Below are 11,775 nucleotides of genomic sequence, written 5' to 3'. Positions count from 1 at the left end.
CAAAACAGAAGTCTTCCCACCTCTTGACTGGGGCGGAGTCTAAACTTGGAGCGTCCCAGCTTTTGACTGCTGCAGAGCGTGAAAAGGAGGCGTCCTGCCTCTAGACTGCCACGGAGTCTGAATTGGAGGCGTCTCGCCTCTTGACTGCCGCGGAGCTGCCAGTAGTAGCCCCCCTCTCCAAGGACAAATTCCACATGTCGCTGTTGAGCCCAGGTGGGGAAAGGAATGTCCGATGGGAGTTTGGAATGACTGGCTCAGTCCTACCAGGGTAAGTACATGCCAGGGATGGGTAGTGGGGTGTTTAGAGGAGAGTTTTAGGTTCCTCCCACCTTGGACAACTGCCTAGAATCCACAATGACTGGACCCCTGGTCGCCATGAAGACATGAGATCTCGATGTCTGGAGTCTGATACATAATAGGAACTAAATAAACTAGAAAAGGGAGAACTCAAGGAAAGAAAGTAAACTTCCAGGGACCTTACTGGCTAATTATTGGAATGGTGGTGCACATGCTGATGGCGTTTTAAGTGGATGCTGGCAAAGGCGCTGGTGTCATGTCCTTCCTGCTGGGTCCATTTCTTGGTCCGATCGTACTGTCACAACCAATGACAAAAACAATCACATGGAGAACAAAACACAGGGCAACAGGAAAGAGATCATGACAGTTATACTGTGTTATTTGAATAGCTTAGTCTTACCACAATAACAAGGTACCTTTTAGGACCAATTAAATTCAAAATACAATCACAATTCTACAGGATATATAGGTAGGGGGTCCCTGCTCCATCAGTTTGGGGGGTCATTGGCCTGGAAAACATTGAAGACCCATGCTCTAAATTCTCCATAAGTGTGAATCTGAGTAAATGGTTGCCTATGCTTGGCTGTCAACCAGTCCACGGTGTTTCCTGCCTCTCGCTCAAAGTTAGCTCAGATAGGCTTCAACTTACCAGCGACTGTAATGAGGACAAGCAGCATAGACAATGGAAGGATGCTTACCAAGATTAGATAAGAACACTTTCAGTACCTTTACCTGTTATGGAAATGTGTGCCAATACTTTAACCATATAGCAAACCCTATTTCTTAAAGGGGAACTGCACTTTTTTGGAATTTTGCTGATCGTTCTCAATCATTATGAGAGACAAGATGATAAAAAAAAGCCATCAAAGCCCTCTAAAACAACTTCATTAACAATTTATATTAGGGATGTCCCGATCCAGGTTTTTGCACTTCCGATCCGATACCGATATTGTTTTTGCACTTCCGATCCGATACCGATACTGGCCTATCCGAGCATGTATTAAAGTTTAAAGTTACCAGTATTTAGCCTACTTAGTTGTCAGAATCATGTTGAAAAGGGTTTTAGTACTATTGATAACAACTAGCCAGCTGAATTAGGGGAGTGTGAATAATACACAATGGTTGGTAACAAGAAACTGATCTGTTTATTCAAGGATAAACACAAAATAGACAAAATTATACATGACAAACAGAAATGGCATCATTGAAACTAGGGCTGGGCGATATGGCCTTTTTTTAATATTGCGATATTTAAGGCCATATTGCGATACACGATATATATCTCAATATTTTGCCTTAGCCTTGAATGAACACTTGATGCATATAGTCACAGCAGTATGATGATTCTATGTGTTTTGATTGATTGATTGAGACTTTTATTAGTAGGTTGCACAGTGAAGTACATATTCCGTACAATTGACTACTAAATGGTAACACCCGAATAAGTTTTTCAACTTAAGTTTAAGTCGGGGTCCACTTAAATTGATTCATGATACAGATATATACTATCAGATATACTATCATCATAATACAGTCATCACACAAGATAATCACATTGAATTATTTACATTATTTATAATCCGGGGTGTGGAGGGGGGCGCCTGATGTAAGTGTCAAAAAGACAGCCAAAAGAGTTTGATATGAGAATAAATCTAAAGTTAAAATATAGGGTAGAAATGCACCCATTTGCAGGAAATGTAGTCTTGATTTTCAAAATGTTCTTTCAAGGCTTGCATGTCTACATTAAAACATTCTTCTTCATACTGCATTAATATATGCTACTTTTATTTATTTTTTTTTCAAATATTTTTATTGAATTTTGCAGACAGTACAGTATGATGGATCATAGCAACAGCAAGTTGAGGCATCTGCACATTTTACAATATGTAGTAAACCCTACCCCTTACAGTACCCACCCACTTTAATTCCCAAGGTAATTGTCACCTAGTGCCCACAACAAATATAGACACACATGAATATATGCAAACTTAGATTCAATCAAACAAATATATTAAAGATAAACAAAAAATAAATAAGGTAAATAAATAAATAAATACTACATAAGATGTGCAAAAAAAAAAAAAATAATAATAATAATAATATAACGTAAAAGTAAATAAACACAGGGAGTGAGGGTCGGGGGGGGCTTCAGCGGTCAGCTCTGTCTAAGTTGTGTCACTCGAATCGCTTGGGGTGATGTCAAGCTTGTCTCTAATAAGGTCTAGGAGGGGGCCCCAAGTTTTATGGAAAGATGACACAGATCCTTTCTGAGAGAACCGAAGCTTCTCTAACTGGAGACACCGCAAGACATCTTGTATCCAACTGTTATGGCTCGGCGGAGACGCAAGCTTCCATTTAAAAAGAATTGTACGCCTAGCCAGCAGAGTCGTTAACGCAATGACATGACGAGCGGTTGCAGGTAAACCGTCCACCTGGGGAACGCCAAAAAGGGCAGTCAGCGGGCTGGGTGTTATTGTTCTATCGAGGGCCTGCCCAACAGTGTCGAAAATAGCCGACCAAAAACTTGAGAGTTTTGGGCACGTCCAGAACATATGCAAATGGTCAGCTGGGGATTGCCTACAGCGGTTACAAGTGTCGCTGTGGTTGGGGTATATTTTAGCCAGTCTAGCATTGGTGAAATGTGCTTTATGTAATACCTTACATCGTATTAGGCCATGCCTAGCGCATATGGACGATGAATGTACCAGCCTCAAAGCCTCTCTCCACCTCCCGTCAGGTATAGGTGCTCCAAGGTCATGCTCCCATGATTCTCTGACAGGTGAAGTATTAAGTGGATTCAGAAGGCCGATTTCATTATATATGACAGATATTAAACGTCGTTGGTCAGAGTCAAAGGAGAGAAACCGATCAATTTCTGCTTCTGGGGGGCGGTTGGGAAAATGAGGAAATTGTTTTTTAATAAAATGCCTTGTTTGGAGGTATCGAAAGAAATGAGTATTAGGCAGATTGTATCTTGTTGACAGAGAAGCGAAGGAAGAGAACACTCCATCGTGGTACAGGTCATTGAGAATTTTAAGTCCGTTAGTCGACCAAGTTCGAAACGCAGAATCAGAGCAGGCAGGGAGAAAGGCGGGATTGTTCAAAATCGGAGCACCGCTGGAAGCCTTGTGCAAGCCGTGATGTTTCCTAAATTGAGTCCAAATTTTAATGGTATTTTTAACAACTGGGAGGTCCCCAATGAACATAATGGTAGCTGTGAGCAAATCACCGCGTGCAGGGAACCATTAGACGATGCCATCTCTATGTGAGCCCAAGGTGGACAGGCGGCTGGGGAGTCGCAATGGACCCAGTACAGAAGTTTATTAATATTGCAGGCCCAGAAATAATTTCTAAAGTTTGGAAGTGCTAGACCACCCTCCGCCTTAGGGAGCTGTAGAGTGGCTTTCCCAAGGCGGGCTGGCCTGTTTTGCCAAATGAAAGCAAGAAGTTGTTGATCAAGGCCAACAAAAAATGATTTGTTGAGACATATAGGGATGTGCTGAAAGAGATATAAAAATTTCGGAAGTAAAATCATTTTTATGAGGTTAATGCGGCCAACTAGGGATAGGGGGAGGGCAGCCCACCTGGACAAGTCCGATTTACATTTGTCCAACAGTGCTTGAAAGTTTTTACGGAACAGCTCTGTGGGAGAATTCGAGACGAACACACCCAGATATTTAAATCCTTCCTCCGAGATCTTAAAGGGGAATTGTGAGCGCGGGAGTGACCTTGCCAAATTATTCACAAAAAATAGTTCGCTTTTCTGAATATTCAGTTTGTACCCTGACAAACGACCGAACTGATCCAGAATCGATAGTATATGGGGAAGCGAGGATGAGGGGTCTGAAACGAACAACAGAAGATCGTCGGCATATAGGGAGAGCTTATAAACACGACCGAAACGAGTGATACCCTTAAATTCCTCCCAATTCTTAAGCCAAATAGCAAGCGGTTCAATGGCTATATTAAACAGCAAGGGTGAAAGTGGACATCCCTGCCGGGTCCCACGCTGGAGAGGGAAGTACGCTGAACGGATGCCGTTAGTATGTACGGAGGCAAGTGGAGTCTCGTACAGCACTCTAACCCAAGAAATAAATTTAGAATCAAAACCAAATTTCTCCATAATAAAAAATAAGTAGCCCCACTCCACCCTATCGAACGCCTTCTCCGCATCCAGCGCCACCACAACCTCCGGAGTATCAGATGGTGGAGAGAGAACTATATTCAACAATCTTCTGGTATTGAAGAATGGATGCCTCCCCAGCGTGAAACCTGTCTGATCAGCCGAAATAATTGAGGGCATCACGGCTTGAAGACGTATAGAGAGAACTTTCGCCAGAATCTTGCAGTCCACGTTCAAAAGTGAGATCGGTCTGTAGCTACCACAAGAGGTAGCATCTCTGTCTTAAGAAGTAGTGAAATGGAAGCCTCTGACAAGGTCCTTGGTAAGCGGCCGGCGTTGAAGGAATCATTAAACATTCTTGCTAAAATGGGGGATAACAATAATGAGTAAGCCTTGTAAAATTCAACTGTGAAGCCATCAGGGCCGGGCGACTTTCCATTTTGCATAGATCGGATTGCCTCCTGTATCTCTGACGAGGAGATAGGTCTACCCAGCTCCCTGGCAATGTTTATATCAATGCAAGGATATGTTAATGAATCGAGGGGGTTGGGGCAAATCGCAGAGACAGGAGAGCATTCAGAAGTGTATAATTTAGTGTAAAATTCGGAAAAACACCTATTAATATCCACTGGATCGGAAGTATAACTACCATCGGGTAGTTTAATTTTGGGGATTGACCGCGATGCGCAAGCAGCCCTGGCCCGTTGAGCTAAAAGTCGGCCGGCCTTCTCTCCGTGTTCATAGAAGCATTGTTTGGATTGTCGCAGTTGTCTCTCTACTATGTGCGTCATAAGCAGGTCGTGTTCTGAATGTAGCAGAATACGCTTTTTATACAGGGTTGGAGATGGACAAACAGCGTATACATTGTCGAGGTCGAGGAGTTCTTTAGCAATTTCCGTCAACCTGGCCCTCTCAGTCCTCCTCATCCTGGAAATATAAGATATCACCTGTCCTCGGATAGTAGCCTTAAGTGCTTCCCACAAAGTGCTGTTTCCGATATCAGGGGTGTCATTAAACTCAATAAAATGTTTCAATAAAATCTTTGAACTTAATGTCTGAGAGCAAGTGTGAGCTGAACCTCCACATTGTGCGGCCGGTTACACCTTGCGGAAATTTAATGTCGACTGAGATTGGCGCGTGGTCAGAGACGGCTATCGGGTGGTAGTCGCATGCATTAATACAATGCAAGAGATTGTTATCTATTAAAAAGAAATCAATACGGGAAAACGAATGGTGAACGTGCGAGAAAAATGAAAATGCCTTCCCATGTGGGTTCCTGAATCTCCAGGGATCCGAAAGTCCCACTTGGTTTGCATAAGTTGACACAGCCTCTGCTGCTTTGGATAGTGTATTTCGAGTATGGGAGGATCGATCAAGAATCGGATCCTGGACTAAGTTAAAATCCCCGCCTACGATTATGCGATGGTTGTCAACGTTGGGGATCCTAGCAAAAAGTCTTGTGAAAAAAGTGTCGTCATCCCAGTTAGGTGCATACACAGAGACTAAAATTACCGGTGTATTCTGTAACATGCCCGAAACCACAACATAGCGACCCTCTTTATCTTCTATAACGTCTGCTGGCTCAAACATAACACGCTTATGGATAATTATGGCCGAACCCCTAGCCCTAGCAGAAAATTTGGAATGGAATAAATGGCTCATCCAAGACATCTTAATACGGAGATTTTCTGATGTCTTCAGGTGTGTTTCTTGCAGAAATATAATGTCCCCTTTAAGATGCTGCAGACGAGTTAAGACCTTACCAATTTTGACGGCGTTGTTCATGCCTTTGGTGTTCCAAGAGATGATACGCACTCCGTCACTCGTCATCCTACCAGCATCCGCCATCCACTAGACCCCAACAGTAAATCTGTCTGACACGCCTTAGACCCCACGGGGAGGGACGGGAGGGAGAGAGGGAAGGTATAGCAGCAAAAAATAAAAATAACAAAGTGGTACAAAACACCCAGGTAAGAAAAAAAGAAAGAATAATAAAAAATAAAACTAAATAAAAAACTAGTAATGACATAAAGACACATTTCAACAAACCCCAACAAATTAGAATACAATTACCCTTACTACCCACCCTAAATAAGAACCTTATCTGAGCTCTCTCGCTCTTACTTAGCCTAACTTGACTAATGCTAACTTCCGGAGTCTCCTCCCTTACAGTAACAGTAATGAACTCCATAAAGCAAAATACGAATTTAAAGTGAGCCTACATTCGCGAGACGTATCCCAACCTGAGTGTATAGTAATATAGGAAATATTAAGTTGAAATAAACAAACAAGGCATATAAACAGCGTTTGCTCAACACCAAGATGTACAGTGCATCAATAGCTTTAGTGATGTATTTTGGACCAAGGAGTGCTTCATAACGTACATACGAATGACTAGAACAAAATAAAAAAAAATAAAAATAGGATGCATAATCAAAATGTGTTACGTCACGACCATCCATGTTGGAAAATTATGTGTTAGCCAGTGTGTAAATTGCAACACTCAAACATTGCTTCCTATTATGAGCACACATCTAAAGTGGTGGTTAGTGCATAGAACAGCAAAACAAACGAAGGCCCACAGTGTCCACAATGAATGCAAAGTTGTCATAAATCAGGCCTCTAGAAAAGTTGAACTTACAATTTTTATTCCAGGGGCTGCACAGTCAAGGTGCAAATTGTTGTCAAGTACAGCCGTTTTGTAGGGGTAAAAAGTCGTCCAAACCCGTCAGGTATCTTGTGTGCGGATTGATGTCAAGAAGTCCTTGGCCTCTATAACCGATCCGAATCTCTTCTTACCACCATCCTTCGTTACTCTGACAAGTCTGGCCGGGAACAATAATGCTGGTCGTAGGCCCATTTGGTAGAGCTCCGACATCACATCGCGGTATTTTTGGCGTTGTTCCACCACTTCAGGCGCGTAGTCCTCGTAGATGGCGACGGGGTACCCTCGGTATTGTAGCTTGCCTCTCCTGGCCCTGGCCTCGCGGATAATTCTCTCCTTCACCTGGTACTTGTGTAGCCGTATCAGAACGGGCCTCGGTCTCTGGTCTGGCTTCGGCTTGCTAGCGAGTGTCCGATGGGCCCGGTCGCACTCCGGCGGTGATTCAAAGAAATCCTCCTCAAAAATCTCCTTCAGTAGCTCCGCAAAAAAGGTAGTTGGACGTGGCCCTTCCACGGACTCTGGTATGCCGACCACTCGGATGTTATTTCGCCGACTCCGGGATTCGAGGTCGCTAACTTTAGCCCGTAGCTTAGCTTCGATCTCCGTTAGCTTAGCACATGTTGCTTCCAATGCTAGCAGGCGTTCGTCTTGCAAAGTAGCATTTTCCTCGAGTGCAGTAATTTTCTGAGAATGTTCAGAGACCTTGGTGTGTACCTTATCAATCTTTGTCTCGAGTGTAGAAATTGCTGTCCTGAAGTCCGCTGAGAGGGCCCGGCGGTGCTCTTCCAGAAGACTAGCTATAGCCGACATGTTGACTTCGCCGGCACCCCCGTCAGAGGAGCTAGGTCCGGCACTGGTATCTCTGGCGCTCCGCTTCGTCGAGTGAGTTGGCATTTTTTGCCGGTTGCAACTCCGGAGTGATATAATCACCCGCTCGCCGACTCGCTGGCGTAGTTTGTGGAGTTTTAAAAGAGTGGTAATGTAAAAAGTTGTGGGAGGGAGACTCAACACGTGTCTACTCCATCTTGCCCAAACCGGAAGTCCATATATGCTACTTTTAAACTTTCATGCAGAGAAGGAAATCACAACTAAAAAAATCACTAATTTTTTCATACGGTCTTGATGTGGAAATTTTTGCCTCGGCATTTTGATGGTGTGGACGTGTGGCACCGAATGGAGATAAGCGTCTCGACATACGTTACAATATTTGAACAATGATGACGAAAACTGTTTTCTGTGTCGTGTCCGTGTGTCGAAAATTGTTATGCGCTTATTTTTTTATTTGATTTTGTGCGTGGCATAGATTTGCCGTGCGCAGAGGACGCTTGAGCAGGCGCGCACCTTAGCGGCTGCGCTAGCATCACATCTAACGTTAGCCATGCTTCTACCTCTCTGCTGGGAGAGGACGTATACGTATGTGACGTATGACGTGACAGTATGTGACGTGTGTAAGAAGTTGCGCTTGCTGTCTGTGAGAAGGAGACAGAAGAAGGAGTGAGAAGAGCCTGTCGTGTAATGCCAGCAGCTAAAAGCAACTGTGTGAGAATCCATAGACCTGTGGATGTGTTGAAGGTGTGCTGGAAAATGCGTAACGGAAATAGGGAGCAGCAGAAAAGTGGAATGTATTATTTAAATCTGTGCGTTGGAAAACACGGACCGGAGTTTTTTTTAAACTGGATCTGGATCGGCATTTTCCCATGCCTTGCTGATACGCATTTTTTGGCAAATATCGGCGGCCGATCCGATCCAAATATCAGATCGGGACATCCCTAATTTATATACACACTGGAAGTCTAATATAGTAGCAAACACGTTCATAACAATATGTAATATGTAAAATATTTCCCATCCATCCATCCATCCATCTTCTTCCGCTTATCCGAGGTCGGGTCGCGGGGGCAGCAGCCTAAGCAGGGAAGCCCAGACTTCCCTCTCCCCAGCCACTTCGTCCAGCTCTTCCTGTGGGACCCCGAGGCGTTCCCAGGCCAGCCGGGAGACATAGTCTTCCCAACGTGTCCTGGGTCTTCCCCGCGGCCTCCTACCGGTCGGACGTGCCCTAAACACCTCCCTAGGGAGGCGTTCGGGTGGCATCCTGACCAGATGCCCGAACCACCTCATCTGGCTCCTCTCAATGTGGAGGAGCAGCGGCTTTACTTTGAGCTCCCCCCGGATGGCAGAGCTTCTCACCCTATCTTTAAGGGAGAGCCCCGCCACCCGGCGGAGGAAACTCATTTCGGCCGCTTGTACCCGTGATCTTGTCCTTTCGGTCATAACCCAAAGCTCATGACCATAGGTGAGGATGGGAACGTAGATCGACCGGTAAATTGAGAGCTTTGCCTTCCGGCTCAGCTCCTTCTTCACCACAACGGATCGATACAGCGTCCGCATTACTGAAGACGCCGCACCGATCCGCCTGTCGATCTCACGATCCACTCTTCCCTCACTCGTGAACAAGACTCCAAGGTACTTGAACTCCTCCACTTGGGGCAAGATCTCCTCCCCAACCCGGAGATGGCACTCCACCCTTTTCCGGGCGAGAACCATGGACTCGGACTTGGAGGTGCTGATTCTCATCCCAGTCGCTTCACACTCGGCTGCGAACCGATCCAGTGAGAGCTGAAGATCCTGGCCAGATGAAGCCATCAGGACCACATCATCTGCAAAAAGCAGAGACCTAATCCTGCAGCCACCAAACCAGATCCCCTCAACACCTTGACTGCGCCTAGAAATTATGTCCATAAAAGTTATGAACAGAATCGGTGACAAAGGGCAGCCTTGGCGGAGTCCAACCCTCACTGGAAACGTGTCCAACTTACTGCCGGCAATGCGGACCAAGCTCTGGCACTGAGCATACAGGGAGCGGACTGCCACAATCAGACAGTCCGATACCCCATACTCTCCGAGCACTCCCCACAGGACTTCCCGAGGGACACGGTCGAATGCCTTCTCCAAGTCCACAAAACACATGTAGACTGGTTGGGCAAACTCCCATTCACCCTCAAGGACCCTGCCGAGAGTATAGAGCTGGTCCACAGTTCCACGACCAGGACGAAAACCACACTGTTCCTCCTGAATCCGAGGTTCGACTATCCGGCGTAGCCTCCTCTCCAGTACACCTGAATAGACCTTACCGGGAAGGCTGAGGAGTGTGATCCCACGATAGTTAGAGCACACCCTCCGGTTCCCCTTCTTAAAGAGAGGAACCACCACCCCGGTCTGCCAATCCAGAGGTACCGCCCCCGATGTCCACGCGATGCTGCAGAGTCTTGTCAACCAAGACAGCCCCACAGCATCCAGAGCCTTAAGGAACTCCGGGCGGATCTCATCTACCCCTGGGGCCTTGCCACCGAGGAGCTTTTTAACTACCTCAGCAACCTCAGCCTCGGAAATAGGAGAGCCCACCACAGACTCCCCAGGTACTGCTTCCTCATAAAAAGACGTGTTGGTGGGATTGAGGAGGTCTTCGAAGTATTCCCTCCACCGATCCACAACATCCGCAGTCGAGGTCAGCAGAACACCATCCCCGCCATACACGGTGTTGATAGTGCACTGCTTCCCCTTCCTGAGGCGGCGGATGGTGGTCCAGAATTGCTTCGAAGCCGTCCGGAAGTCGTTTTCCATGGCTTCCCCGAACTCCTCCCATGTCCGAGTTTTTGCCTCTGCGACCGCTGAAGCCGCACACCGCTTGGCCTGTCGGTACCTGTCCGCTGCCTCAGGAGTCCTATGAGCCAAAAGAACCCGATAGGACTCCTTCTTCAGCTTGACGGCATCCCTCACCGCCGGTGTCCACCAACGGGTTCTAGGATTACCGCCACGACAAGCACCAACTACCTTGCGGCCACAGCTCCAATCAGCCGCCTCGACAATAGAGGCGCGGAACATGGTCCATTCGGACTCAATGTCCAGCACCTCCCTCGTGACATGTTCAAAGTTCTTCCGGAGGTGGGAATTGAAACTCTCTCTGACAGGAGACTCTGCCAGACGTTCCCAGCAAACCCTCACAATGCGTTTGGGCCTGCCAGGTCTGTCCGGCATCCTCCCCCACCATCGCAGCCAACTCACCACCAGGTGGTGATCGGTAGAAAGCTCCGCCCCTCTCTTCACCCGAGTGTCCAAAACATGAGGCCGCAAATCCGATGACACAACTACAAAGTCGATCATGGAACTGCGGCCTAGGGTGTCCTGGTGCCAAGTGCACATATGGACACCCTTATGCTTGAACATGGTGTTCGTTATGGACAATCTGTGACGGGCACAAAAGTCCAATAACAAAACACCGCTCGGGTTCAGATCCGGGCAGCCATTCTTCCCAATCACGCCTCTCCAGGTTTCACTGTCGTTGCCAACATGAGCATTGAAGTCCCCCAGTAGCACGAGGGAATCACCCGGGGGAGCACTCTCAAGTACTCCCTCGAGTGAATCCAAAAAGGGTGGGTACTCTGAAATATAAATTATTTCCCGTATTTTGATAATTTTAATCTTTGCCGGAACTGTTTTTTTCACCACTCTGATTTGCTTTGCCATAGCAGCGCACCTCCGACTTCTAGCTAACAACTGTCCTACTTCTGGAAACAAACGCGAATGTGTGTTCTAATCATGGCAGATTCGGTAACAAACAACAAAGACGACTATTTTTGGACAAATGATGATTACCAACCACCCCATCTTATTGAAGCTAAATATATGAAGG

Source organism: Nerophis lumbriciformis, linkage group LG33 (assembly GCF_033978685.3).
Source record: "Nerophis lumbriciformis linkage group LG33, RoL_Nlum_v2.1, whole genome shotgun sequence".
In the NCBI taxonomy this organism is placed as follows: domain Eukaryota; kingdom Metazoa; phylum Chordata; class Actinopteri; order Syngnathiformes; family Syngnathidae; genus Nerophis; species Nerophis lumbriciformis.
The sequence above is the reverse complement of the archived record's forward strand: the minus strand, read 5'-3'. Positions refer to the sequence as shown.